The sequence below is a fragment of the Oryctolagus cuniculus genome, chromosome 15 (assembly GCF_051225735.1).
Source record: "Oryctolagus cuniculus isolate XC-2025 breed Fujian yellow rabbit chromosome 15, ASM5122573v1, whole genome shotgun sequence".
NCBI lineage: Eukaryota > Metazoa > Chordata > Mammalia > Lagomorpha > Leporidae > Oryctolagus > Oryctolagus cuniculus.
This window is the reverse complement of record NC_142881.1, coordinates 12,824,864-12,838,285: the sequence shown is the minus strand read 5'-3', so window position 1 is coordinate 12,838,285 and position 13,422 is coordinate 12,824,864.

The window sequence follows — 13,422 nt, the reverse complement described above, 5'->3', positions numbered from 1 at the left end:
GTTAACATCCTGCCTTGAAAAGTTAAGATTAGACATTCTGTGCACGTGTGGGGACTATAGGGCACTATGGAAATTTTTTCTTTCTTTTTTCCCTCCTCTCCTCTAATGTAGAATTCATTCTCTGTCCCTCTCTCTCCTCCCCCGTCTCTGCCCGTCTCCCCCTCTGTCTCTGTCTCTGTCTCTGTCTCTGTTCCTCTGCAGAACCTGCCGGCTCATCGTGGGTGCATGTTCACCCGGACTCCTTTGGGAAGGTGTGTGGTTTGTGGGGGATGTCGAGGCAAGAGGGGGTGGCCTTGGGGAGACCCAGGCTTGCCTCCCACAGAGACAGGTGTGGCCCAGTCCCGGGCACCTGCGGGAGATTTCCAGTGCAAACCTCAGTGGCCGTTAGCTGTCTGGAGCACTTTGCAACCATCCTCCTCGCTCAACCAAGTCCAAGTTACCTTTCCTTTCCACTCACCTTCCAAAACCCGAAACGCCTGGCACACCGAGCCCAGTCCTGTTAAAATTCAGACTGGCCTTTCCAGAAAAAAAAAAATTCTCATTGATAAGCCTTCTTTTTGCAGGAGCCATCTATTTAAATTTTTTTCCTTAAAGCATAAGAAAAGGGGGGGTGGTGTGGATTTTTTTTTTTTTGGTAAATGTCCTATGTAGTGTAACAGCAATAAAATCATCAGAGAATACTATTAGCTTTGAGAAAAAAAAAAAAACTAAAAGCTTTATTACAAACCAAGCTTTGAAAATAGGGGGGATTAGGCGGCTGAAAGGGTCCCACAATGGTAAGAAGAAAAGGTTTCATGCTAATGAGGTTAATGCCCTTTGTATCTCGGGCCTCCACATCTTCATTACGCGCTATCTCCGGCTGCACCGAGCGGCTCAGAGAGCCGCAATCCACTCCAACGCCCCCCTTCCCGGCCCAAAGAAGGATTTGATACCAGCTCTGTTCAAACTAGATAATTATATCTTTTCAAGTCGGAATTAAGATAAAGAAAGTGAAGCAGAGGCGGCTCGCCTTGATCCACTGCAAACAAATTTGGCGCACTTTCGAGTCCTTCCCCCGCCTCCAAAAGGCCGGACGGTCAGCTTATTAGCCGCTCGTTTGCTTTATTAATTCATCTATTTAAAGTGGCAGGATTAGAGCGTCTAATGTGCACGCGGGCTGCCATGGCGCAGAGGAATATAAATATTTGCGGGATGCCATCCCACGATGACTATCTGGGTGTGGGGCGCGCGGGGCACGGGGCGCGGGACGCGTGTGCCCCGCGCCTTCGCCCCTTCCGCAAGGTGTGCTCGCTCTGGGCAGGGGGCGTGTGGGAGCGGGCTGCCCCCTCGTGTTCCACGGGGGCCAGGCCTGCTGTGCCCCTGGGCGGGGCTGGATGGACACCGTGGTCGGACTGCGCTATTCTCAGCACACGGCGACCAGTACGCACATCGCCGTGTGTCCTGCCCGTGACCCCGAGTCGGGAGGCGGGTTGCGAGTTTCATCCACCCTCAGGCTTCCTCTGTGCGTGCCCCCACCCCACCCCGCCCCGCCGCCCCAGGCCAAGTGGATGCCCTGGAGACAATCGCGGCTCGCAGTTTGCTTTGCCCCGAGACAGTCGATGGGACCGCAACGCGAGTGTGCCGGGGCTACGTTCTCCTCCAGGGCACGCGTTGGTTCAGCGTGCGTGTATCTATCGGGAGTCTGTGCCCCGGCGAAGGCGCCGGCAACTCCGGTGGTGGGAGAAGCCTTGGACCTCGGGCCATTTACCGCTTCTGTCCCTCGCTCTACGTGTGCGGTGCTGCCACTTCCCTCCGCCTTTGCTCCTGGCCGAGCAGGAGCGGGCGCGTTGGCTGCGCCCGGGAACCTGCCGGGCCACTTTTGTGCAAGGGGCGGATTGTGGCAGCCGGAGAGGCGCGTCAAGCGGGCCAGGCAGAAAGGGGGCTCGGGCCTGCGCGCGCGGCTTTGCAACGTCAGCTCCTCCCCGTCCCCGCCTCGAGTCGCAGCAAACAAAGTCTTGGACCCGCAGGCCGGTTGGGGAGGCACCGTGGTGGTTCGGAGGCCTGGCCCGGGGGCAGAAGGCCTGGGGTGCTCACGTTGGGGCCGTTGCAAGTTGTGCTGTGGGTGTGCATGCAGTAAGCGTGCCAGTCCGTGAGAGTTGCTTGTGTGGATTGTGGAGGTGCAATCGTGGGGCTCAGCCAGGATTTGTTTGTGTTTCGGGGGCTGTGTGTTTGGTCGGAGGCCGGCGAGACCTCAACAGACTGCGTGTTAGGAGGTCCAGCTCTTTGGGGCACCCGGATTGTTTTGAGTTAGCGCGAAAACGCGAAGTCGAGAGGCTGCTGAGTGCCCAGGAGGGTGTGCAAACGCGGCTCAGGCGATCTGCGTGCCGCGGGGACTTGGGCCGGAGCTGCACGTCACCCAGGGTGGGGGCGGCCGCTGGGGGTGACTTGGGACTCACTTGCGTTGGAGGGGATCCTGAGCTGCGCGTCTCGGCCAGCACAAGGGCGGCACTGGTGTGGCTTGGGATCCAGGCGCACCTGTGTCCAGCGAGGACGCTGGCGGTGGCGCCGTGTCCGCAAGCGCAGCACCAACTCCGGAGCTGGGCAAGCGGCAGTGCTGTTTCTTTTCTTTTCTTTTCTTTCTTTTTTTTATTTGAAACTGCGCGTTTTCCTCGGCAGGCCTTCATCTTTCCAGAACCCATTGCTTGATTTATTTGGGGGCCTCCTTGGGGCAGCCGCGGGCTGGGTGGCAGAGGACAGGGGCCTACAGCATGGGACCAACGGACCCGGATGCCGAGTTGCGGGGTCGCCCAGCCCCGGACCCGAGCCCGCGGCCCGGCCGGCTGATTAACTACCCGCACTCCCCCCCCCACCCCGCCCCAACCAGCCCCGTAGCGAAGGGGAAGTGGGAGTTTTGAGAACCCTCTGACCCCAGTCGTGACCCTGCTCAGGGAGGCAGCTTCTCTCGGCGGCTACCCTGTGCGCCAGGGAACCCGAGGCGGTGCCACGCTTGAAAGCGAAAGGTCCATTCATCAGTCTCGCCCCGGCATCTAATTGGCCTTTTGTTCCTCTGCGGCTGCTGCCCGGCGGGGGTGCTTGGGAAAGCCCCAGGGCTGCAAGTCGGGGCGCCCTGGACTGGGGTCGCCACCGGGCACAGGCGCGTCGCACTCCTCCAAGGGGGCGCCAGAGCGCGCCAAAGCTCACAGCCACGTGCGAGGACGCACGCCCAGAGCTCTCCAGCGTCGGACCTGGTCCTCGGGCAGTGGGAGGCGCAGAGCCTCCTTCCTGCTCCCACCTCCACCTGAAGCTGGAGCCCCAGTCTTCCCTCCGCGCCCTAGGAATTTTAGACCTGCCCTCCCGTCTCTCCCAAATTCCCATTCCAGGCCCTAATCTTGGGGCTTGGTTGGGCTCATTTCCTGCGGTTCTTTGGGCCTTGAGCTCATTTGCCCTGGCTCCACTCCCCCGGAGAGACCGTGGCTTCTCCTCCCCAGGCACCAACCCTGCACGTAGAGCCAGCGCCGCACTTAGCTGGGTGGGAGGATTTTTTTTTTTTTTTTTGCACTGGGGAGGTTGGGAGTTGCTCACCCTTGAGAGATCAGAGGAGAGGAGAGGGGTGGGTCTCCATCACTCCACCTCTTTCTCCCAGTCAAACCTCACCTTCCGAGCCTGACCTCCCACCCAAATCTCCAAATCAAACATCATCCCCCACCCCCCTTACCCACGCTCACTGCCATTCCACACACCTGCCTGAGGAACCTCCTCCTCGAAGCCCCCCATGGCCAGGAGCACCTGAAAGCCTCCCCCCCACCAGAGGAGCCTGGGGTTGCTTTTGGCAAAAAAGGAGAGGTCTGGCTGCCCGAACCTCCCAGAGCCCCAGGCCAGCCCCTGGCCGCAGCCAGCTCCAGGGCCTATATATAGCCGGGGTGGCCATAGCTCGAACTGGACCCTGACGTCAGGAAGAACTTGATCTTGCCTGCTTCGCTCCTGCTTCTGAAACTGATCCTTGAAATGAGAGAACAGACTCCACAGAATTCCCATGGCCTTGACATAAGGTACAGCGATAAATATACACCACTAATGAGCAATTACCATATAATCACCTTCCAATTAGCTCGCATAATGATGAATTAAACATTCTAGCAGGCGGGATTAGGTTTCTTACTTTGTATATTATTTACGAAGGCTATAGCTTCTGCAAAGAACCAAATATCAAATTAGATGGGGAAATTTTCACTTGGGGGTAATTATGCATTCAGGCCAGCGGCCGTGTTCTGGTCACTTGTCAAATGAGGCCTCCTACAAGGTACTGACCAGATCGCCGGGGCGTGTTTTTCTCCCTTTTCCTTCTCTCTAGGTTGCCATTGCTTTTCATTTTTCATTTACTACCGCGTGGGAGGCTGGGGGCGTGGTGGGGGGTGCCTGGTGGGGTTTGCGAAGGGACCGAAGTCCTGCGGGCGGCGCAAGCATGGGGACCTTGCTAGCGTCCGTCTGGCAGGCCCTGCCCACCCTGGCCCCGGTCCTCTATTTCTGCAGTCCAGAGAGGACGCCCCGCGCGTGCCCCCGGGTCCCGGAGCCGCCCAGGCGCGGGCAGAAGCAGCGCGAAAGCTCAGGGCTGCGGCGGCGGAGCGCGGGGCGCTGGGCGCGGGCGGCGGCGGCGCGCCCACCCCCTCGGCGGATTTCCTCCCGCGCCCTCCCCGCGCCCTCCTCTCCCCTCCGGGCCTCCGCGTCGATTTGTAGCCCCGCTCCCGCCCCAGCCACCGGGAGAGAAAGGGCGGGGAAGACGGAAACCAACAACAAACCACCCCGCCCGCCCGCAGCCACCTCTCTTGTTCAGAAATGAATTTTGGCAAGAGATTAGTTCCTAATCTGATCTAACGCTGCTGACATTTGGGAAGAAGATGAAAATGGCAGCTCAATTTCATTCTGAAACGGGGTCACCTCGCGGGGCTCTGCTCCCCAGAGAACGTGGACGCCCCTCCCCCTCTCGCCCCCAAACCGGAGGAGCCGGCGCTGAGCTTGCCCGGCTTGGCCACCCCCCCCCCCCCCGCCCCCCGGGCAGCGCCCCCCGGGAAACCGGCGCAGGTCGCCTCCTCGTCCTCCACTTCCTGCCTTGGGGCGCCTGCCTCTTCCTCGCGGGGAGGCTTCTGCAGGTAGAAAAGTTTCAGGAGTCGCTTAGGAGATAGAGGTGAGGCCTCCGCGGCTCGCTGGGCCCTGCCCCTGGCTTTCTGGACGAGGACGAGTTCACTTCAGCGGGTGATATGGCCTTGGCCGAGGGTCTGGCATATTTAGAAACCGTGGATCTGGACAGAGCCCCTCTTGCTCTGGACTCCACGGGTCTGCAAGGACCTGGGAGGTAGGAGCCAGCACTTTCTGCCCCCAAACACCTGCACAACCACTACAGAGCCAGGATCTGGGGTGTCTTCATGGTCACCCAGCCGTTCCCACAGTGCCCAGCCTCTGCCCTCAGCTGGAAGTGCCAGGCAGAGGCCTCGTTCCGGGTCGGGTGAGAGGGGCACCTGCAGTGAGTTGGGGGTGCCTGTGCCCAAGGGTGGGATCCTGACACCCGGGCCTTTCTGGGGCCCTAGCTGAGGGGTGTGGGGCTTGGGATAGGGGATGAAGGCGTGGTCATCAGCGCAGCTCAGGGGTGAGGGAATTCTGCCTGGGTCCCTAGGAAAGCTCTGTGCCTGAGTGTGGCCAGGAGCTTCGCCTGCACACAGTGGCTGCACCTGTGCCTGCAGGGGGTAACTTTGAGCCTGTGATCACGTGTGTGTGTGTGTGTGTGTGTGTGTGTTTGTACATGGCGGGGGGGGGGTGCTGGAAGACATGTTATTTGTACAGTTTAGGAAAAGGTATCCTTTTTGGGTGGATGGTTTCCCTGTGGCTTGGTGTGTGATGTGAGTCCGTGTTGAGCGGAGTGCTCCTGCCCGGGCCCCCTCCCCCAGCCCGCCTGCTCACGCAGAGCCCAGTCTGTACTCCACAAGATCTGACTTGGTGTTGGGGGCCTTCCTTATTGAAGAGTTACAAAGATGCCTTGGTTGTGGAGAATTATCTTCGTTCTGCACCATGTCCCTGTGACCCTCAGGGGGTCCTGTGACTGCAGGTGCGGTTCCCTTGTGAGTGGGGCTGAGAGCACACCTGCGCATGTGAGTGTTGGGAGCCTGAGTGCTGGTGAGCATTTGCATATACATGTGAGTGTGAGAGCTTACCAGTGCATGTGTGTGTGTGTGTGTGTGTGTGTGTGTGCAGGGGGCACAGTTGAGACCTCCCCCACCTGGGGGGAGACACATGATTGAGAACATTTATAGGAGCTTAGTAAGGTGCATGGGGTTTTTTTTGTGTGTGGCATCTGGCTTTTCTGTGTCCCCTGGCACTGCGACCCCTTTGGCCAAGCCGGTCTGCCTCCTGAATGGTTTGCTCCACCGGCCTCCCTGCTTCCTTGTCCCGAGTTCTTAATGACGCAAGTATGCCCTTCGGTGAACAGCACAAGTGCCGTCTAATACTGTAGATCACCTCAAGTGGCAGGCGCTGCTTTGTTAGGCAAATGATGCCATGTTGATTCAGATGTCACTTGCATGTCACTTGCCCTGCTTGGTTGAGGGCAGCTTCCGGGCGGGGGTGGGGAGGGGCGTCCACGGCTGAGGTTTAGGAAAAGCCGGAGCACTTTAGAGATCCTCTTCTCTGCCCACGCTCCTGGCCACCCCACAAGTGGTTGCCCCAAAGCCCGAGCTTCCCCAGCCAACCAGGCAGCTTTCTTTGGAATATGCTCCAGGCCAGCCGCGCTCGCCAGCCCAGGAAGGAAGAAAAGACAGCACCTGTGGGATGGCGGGGGGGGGGGGGGTGTGCAGATGACACAGGTCCACCAGCAGCTCTTGTCATCCCCAGAACAGCCTGGGGGCCACGCGATTCTGCACCCCGGGAAGGGGTCAGGCAGGCCCAGAGTCTAGCATCAGGCCGAGTGCTCACTTCAGAAGCCCCCCATCCCCTGGCCTCTGGCCCCTGGGTTAGGCGGTCGATCAGCCCGTGCACTGGGGTGCTTCTGCTCCAGACACTACCATGCGGCGCCACTGTTCTCCCTTGTATCCCTGTGGTGCCCACGGCACCCCCAGAGGCTGGTCCTGTCCTGGAACCCTCCCTGCCAACTGCTGTCTCTAGGGTGGGCCAGTAGGGTGCCGGGGAGGGAGGCGGCCTCCTGTTCTCTCCTGACCAGCTCTCTGTCTTGCTCTATCCTCCCAGCAACGGGACAGGATCCGTGTCTGGTGGGTGGGTGGGGTCACTAGAAGGGTAGGACCCAGCATGACCCCAGAACTGCGTGTCTGATGGCAGTTCCCACGCCAGCGCTATGTCTGTGCCCTGCTTGCCTGGGACCAGGGAGGCAGCCGTGCCCAGGAAGGATGCAGAGCCTTTCCCCTGGGCTCTGCCCCTCCTCCGGGCCTCTCTCCCTTCCTCACACAATATTTATTTATCGACTTTCACGCACAGGGATTTATTACATCCATACACGAAGGTACTTCAAAAACCTCATGGAAAAATGGAATTAAAAGATGAATTTCTTTTGGCACAAGCAATTTTGAAATCTGCATAGATTTCATTATGCACATTTTTATGAACTTTCTGAAGACCCCTCATTTATTTTTTGCACCAAAAATAAATTTAGCTTTTAATTCCATGTTTCACGACCTTTTTGAAGTATGCCTGTACTTATTCATTCGTGAAGTGACATATATCTAAGATTAATTACCCAAAATTATTTGCTATAGGAAAATCTTTGAAGTACTTTTTTCAAAGATTTATTTAATTAACTTATTTGAAAGGCAGAGTGATGAGATGAGGAGGGAGGGAGAGAGAGAAAGAGAGAGAGAGAGAGAGAGAGAGATATCGGTCTTTCATCTGCTGGTTCAGTCCCCATATGGCTGCAACACCCCAAGTTGAGCCAGGCTGAAGCCAGGATCCCAGAACTGCATTTGGGTGCATGTCAAGGGCCTGTGAACTTGGACCATCATCTGCTGCCTTCCCAGGTGCATTAGCAAGAAACTGGATCAGAAGTGGGGCAGCTGGGATGCAAACCATCCCTCTGATCTGGGATGTGGCATTGCAAGCAGCAGCTTAACCTCCTGCACCATAACACTGCTCTCTTTGAAGCCATCTAAGTGTCCATCAGTAGGGATTGGTGATTTACCCTAGTGTGGGGTAGTATGCAGCAGCCGAAAAGAATGGGGCATAATTCACGTTCTTAAAATGGAGGAATCTCTAAGATGTGTTAATTGCTAAAAGCCAAACAGCTGTGCATGGAGCATCATTAGTGTGGAAGGCGTGTGTGTACAACTCGTGCTCGTAGACTTCCTAGGAGGGCAGAGAAGGGGCTGGTAGCAGCGGGTCCTGCAGGTGGTTTCAAATGCAGCAACACGACCTCCTGCTCCTTCAGCACCTGGCCCTGCACCTCTTAAGTGCCCATGTGTTCTTTGCGATGGGGTTACCAGGGCGGACCATGATCTGGGCGGTCTCTGCTCTTCTACCTAGAACTGGCACTCTCCCATGGCTGGTTCTAGCTGCTGTACCGCTGTTCCTGCAGGGTAAGGTGGCTCCGTAATGGAAGTTTGTCAGCCCGGCTTCCCTCCCAAGAAGGAGTCGTGCAAAAGGTGCTCCTGGTGGCTGAGTGGCCTGGGCCTGGACGTTTGTGGTGCCAGGAAGCCCTCTGTGTGCCGAAAGTGCCTGTCTCTTCGGAGGTAGCAGGAAGACCTCTGTCCATGGAGTTTAATCTGGGGATGTGACAGTTGTCGGAAGCGCCACCGCCCTCCCTGCCCTCTCCATCCCCAATTTACACAAAGGCAGAGCACAGAGAGGAACACATGGGGTTCCCACTGCAGTAGCTGTGGTGTGGGTTCAGTTGTGCTCTCCCCCAAATTCACGTCCCAGTCCTAACTCCGGTACTGCAGAATGGGACCTTGTTTGGAGGTGGGGTCTTTACGGAGGCCGTCAAGCAAATGTGGGGTCTGCAGAGCATTAGGACTGGCAGTCTTCTCAGAAGAGAGGGCTTGGACACAGAGGAAGGCGGCGTGAAGACAGCCAAGTACAACCCCCAGCCTGCAAGAGATCCTTCCGCCAGAAGGACCAAACCTGCTGACACCGTGACTTGGGTTTCCAGTGCCTGGATCTGTGAGCTCAACCACCCTAGTGGGGGTGCTTAGTTATAACCGCCCTAGCAAGCTAGCACCACCATCAACTCGGGTCAGCCTTCCCGTATGGGGATGGGGGACCATCCCTTCCCATCCCAGCCTATTTTGAAGCAAACTCCACCCGCGAGTTTGGGATGGGCAGGTATGGCTATCAGGATTATTTGAAAGACACAACCGTAATGCCACGATTCCTGTTAATTCTCCTGCCCAAGAGGTGGTGCCCTGAGTGGTGAGTGGACACCCACACGGTGACTCCTGCCTGGGCAACCTGGGCTCTGGACTCTGCTCCAAATTCAGCTTCTATTTCTCCCCAAACACGAGGTCCTTGGTGGAGCTGGGTAACCCAGACACGCTAGTTCCGGACCCCAGGAGGGAGGCTGTCCCTTTGGTGAAGCCCGTGGGGGCTGCCCATTTCTGCCTACCACCCTGTCCAGCTCATAGAGGTCCAGGCAGAGGGCAAGATCAGCTGTAGCGTTTCTGGCCCTCATTTATGAAGACATCCTCAGAAATTTCCAGTAACATTCCTTAAAGCGGCACATGCTTAATTAGTCAGGCTACAAATCCATACGCTGTCTTTGGGGGGGGGCTGTTATATCTGCTTGGAAACCTCAAAGGTAGAAGAAAGAACTCAATCACGATGACTCAATAGAAACATTCTAAGACCTTCATCTTTGAGTGACTCCTGTGTGCTAGGTATGCTTCATGCATCGCAAGGAATCTCACACCAGTGCCATGCAGAGAATGTTGTGAGATTGTCCTCATTTTGCTCAAAGGGAGATACGCCAGGTGGGCTCCTTGCCCATGGTCTCAGGGCTGGACAGGGCTGAGGCAGTATTTCATCTGAGGTGTGAATGACTTCAGGATTCGCTCACTCTCATTCTCCAAACTAGTGGTTTTTTTTTTTTTTTTTTTTTTTTTTTTTTTTTTTTTGACAGGCAGAGTTAGGCAGTGAGAGAGAGAGAGAGAGAGAAAGGTCTTCCTTCCACTGGTTCATTCCAAATGGCCGCCATGGCCAGCGCACTGCGCCGATCCAAAGCCAGGAGCCAGGTGCTTCCTCCTGGTCTCCCATGCAGGTGCAGGGCCCAAGCACTTGGGCCATCCTCCACTGCCTTCCTGGACCACAGCAGAGAGCTGGACTGGAAGAGGAGCAACTGGGACAGAATCCAGCTCCCATATGGGATGCCGGCACCGCAGGGGGAGGATTAACCAAGTAAGCCACGGTGCCAACCCCCAAACTAGTGTGTTTTTAAAAACGTTTATCTGTTTTTATTTATTTGAAAGGCAGAATGATGGAAAGACAAAGCAGAGAGATCTTTTATCCACTGGTTCACTACCCAATAGCTAGGCTGACACCAAGAGGCAGGGACTCCATTCTGGTCTCCTACATGGGTGACAGAGACTCAAGTACTTGGCCATCGTCTGCTGCTTCCAGGGTGTGCGTTAGCAGGAAGCTGGGTTGGAAGTGGAGGCAGCAGTCAAGCCTAGGTACTCTGTTATGAGTTGCAGGCATCCCAAGTGGTAGCTTACGTCCCTGCACCCCAATACCCACCCCGAAACTGGCAGGTTCACATGCTTCCCATTGCCCAAGTTCTCACTGAATGCTTTATCTCATCCTTACAGTAACTCCGTGAGGAAGTTTCATTGAAAAAAGCTCATTTTGGCCTGCGCCGCAGCTCAATAGGCTAATCCTCCACTTTGCGGCGCTGGCACACCGGGTTCTAATCCCGGTCGGGGCGCCAGATTCTGTCCCGGTTGCCCCTCTTCCAGGCCAGCTCTCTGCTGTGGCCCGGGAGTGCAGTGGAGGATGGCCCAAGTGGTTGGGCCCTGCACCCCATGGGAGACCAGGAGAAGCACCTGGCTCCTGCCTTCGGATCAGCACGGTGCGCCGGCCGCGGCGGCCATTGGAGGGTGAACCAATGGCAAAGGAAGACCTTTCTCTCTGTCTCTCTCTCTCACTGTCCACTCTGCCTGTCAAAAAAATAAAAAAAAAATAAAAAGAAAAAAGAAAAAAGCTCATTTTACAGATGTGAATACTGAGGCTTGCACGGTATGGTGTTACCTTTGCTTGTGATATGAACCCATGTCTGCCTGACTCCAATGTCTATATTATTTATTTATTTATTTGAGAGGCAGAGAGAGGGAGGGAGGAAGGATGGGAGAGAGAGAGAGTTCCTCAAATGCCTACAACAGCTGCTGCTGAGCCGGGCCGAAGCCAGGGGCTGGGAGCTCAATCCAGATCTCTCAGTTGGGTGGCAGGGAACCAGCCACTTGAGGCGTGGCCTGCTGCCTCCCAGGGTGCACGTGAGCAGGCAGCTGGAATTGGGAGTGGAGCCGGGACTGCGATTCGGGCACGCTGACCTGGGACACGGGCATCTCAGCTGGCCTCGTAACCACTAGGCTAAACGTCCACTTCCAGTGTCGTCCACTCCAACCTTCCACACCTTTAATAACCTACCCGCTGTGACTTGAGGTCTTTCTGGTGACCTCAGGAGAGAGCAACAGTTCCTCCTGTGGGCGTGACCTTCCCAAGGAAGGAGGAAGCAGCAGGCACACGGGGCAGAGCCGTGTGCACGCACAGGGGATGGCAGGCAAGTGGCCAGTGACCCCTTTCCTGAGAAGGTCTGCATGCGTGTGCATGTATGCATGGACGTGTGTGCATGGACATGTGTGTGTATTTGGGAGGGGGAAACATGGACGCCTCCTCCTTCTGTGGGGACCAGAGTTGACCCTGCCACTCTGGTCACCAGGGGTCTCAGAAGGCAGCTTGGCTCCTTTACCTGGGGCCTTGGGTGCCCTGTGGCCATGCCCTCAGTCCCACTGTGCGCAAGTGGTGTTGGCCACTACCTCCCTTGCTGGCCCCAGGTAGCAGGTAGCTGAGGCACCACAGGGGCAGAGAAGTTCACACCCTAGAGCTTCCTCCCCAGGGAGACCCTCTGAGCAGGGGCCTGTCAGGAGGGGTTAGCCTGGGGTACTGGGGTATCCTCCCAGTCCCTTTCCAAGGTTCCTGGCATGAAGGTGGCTTTTGGGGAGTGGCTGGGCGAAGGCTGCCGTCCCCGGCTCTGGGCTGCTGGGGTGTGTGGCCCTGGCGACCCTAGCCATGGGGCCGCAGCCTCTCTGAGCAGAGCCAAGTGAGGCTCTGGGTCTCCTCCCGTGGTGGCTTGTGGGGAGCAACTCGGACTAGACTGTTACTGGAATTAAGACTTATTCTATGCATCTGCTCTCCCACAATATGGCGCTGAGAAGGGAGTAACAACTTCTACGCAGCTGCCTCTCGCCAACTTGAGTGATGACCTGCAGGAGCTGATCCTGCTCCTGATTGGAGGAGAGCAGCGTACTCGGCGTGTGGGTAGCAGAGTTGGGATTGGTGGAGGAGGACTATAAAGGAGGAGAGAGACAACATGCACCAGGAACATCTAAGAGGAACACCTGTGCAGCCCCCGAGAGAGCTGGCCGGCGGTGTGCCGCTTCCCCGCGGAAGTGGGGAAAGTGACAGGGGGAACTGCCCTTCCACGGAGGTGGAAGGGTCGGTAGCCAACCCGGGAAGAACCAGCAGCAAACCCGGGAAGGGCCGAGCAGACAAAAGAACAGTGCAGAGTCCTGTGTCGTTCCTCCACGAAGAGGGGGAGCGACATAATGGTGCCGTGACTCGGATATGAAGCCTAGGCAGGGTCCTGTGTCGTTCCTCCGCGAAGAGGGGGAGCGACAGTGGCTCATGGGTAAGTGGTGTCCCGGTAAGTAATTACACCCAGGCAGCTCGATTGCACCCTCAGCAGATTAGGAGCTGACCTGCAGGTGTAATTAAGCAATAGTGAGTGCGGTTTAGCCATGGCGAGGGCCTCTGGGTGCTGGTACTGGGCTCTGGTCTCAGGCCAAGATGCCCATCCGGGGCCTGCTGGAGGCCCAGCTTGCTCCTGTAGCCTCCCTGCTCTTGGCCTCACCGAGGAGACACTGGGGGAAAGCTCCGGAGGTGTCAGGGCGCTCAACAGAATACGCATTCTTTAGGAACCGAATGCCCAGCAAGCCTGCTAGTGTTTCCTTAGTCCACGCTGGCACAAAGCACTCCCTGGGTGTTGCCGATGTGCTGCTAATCATCCGAGCAGCTCCTTCTGCGAGCTAGGAAGTGACTCTCTCCACGGCCTTCTCCATTTCAAGGGAACCACGGATGGCGAAGGTTTCTGCCACAGCGCCCTCCTCACCTGGGCTGGCAGGTGCAGGGGGCAATGGACAGCCTGGGGCCATGGTGGGGCCGGGCTGCTCTGGGGACTTATGAGGG